The sequence below is a fragment of the Haliaeetus leucocephalus genome, unplaced genomic scaffold (genome assembly GCF_000737465.1).
Source record: "Haliaeetus leucocephalus isolate CR32 unplaced genomic scaffold, Haliaeetus_leucocephalus-4.0 Scaffold339, whole genome shotgun sequence".
In the NCBI taxonomy this organism is placed as follows: Eukaryota; Metazoa; Chordata; class Aves; order Accipitriformes; family Accipitridae; genus Haliaeetus; species Haliaeetus leucocephalus.
In genome coordinates, this window is record NW_010972775.1 from 1,958,030 (window position 1) to 1,958,626 (window position 597).

Sequence of the window (597 nt, forward strand, 5' to 3'; positions counted from 1 at the left end):
GCCCCGCCCGGCTCCGCTCCACCAATCCGAGCCCGCCGCTTCAATCCGGACGGGGGCTCCGCAGCGAGCCCGCTCCCGCTCACCGTTCGCTCTCCAGAGCCGGGAACCGCCGCAGCTCGCAGCGACCCCGCACCGCCGGGAGCTCTCCGAGGGGGCGCACGGGGACCGGGCTCCCTCCGCCTCCGGCCGGGCCGCGCCTCCCGGAGCGGCGGCGGCGGGATCGGGGCCTGCGGGGAACGGGGGCATCGGGGCCAGGGAGCCGGGGGGGCGGGGCCGGATTGAAAGGACGGGCTGGGATTGGACGGAGCGAAGCAGGGTGGGGCGCGGGTGGTCGGTACGGGATTGGTTCGAGCGGAGCCGGCTCCGGTCCCAGCCCCTGACATGGAGCCGAAGGGCTGCGCTTGGGAGTGGGGCCGAGTGCTGCTGGGGGCTCAGGGCTGTGTTTTGGGGGCTCAGCAGCAGCCCCCGTGCTGCTGTTTGGGACAGGGAAGCGGAGGCCGAGTGCCTGTTCCCAGCCCCCAAACGCCAGCTCAGGGGTCTGGGGGTGGGTGGGGGTGAGGGGGGGGGGATTTGGGGGGCTGGGAGTTGGGGAGTGGG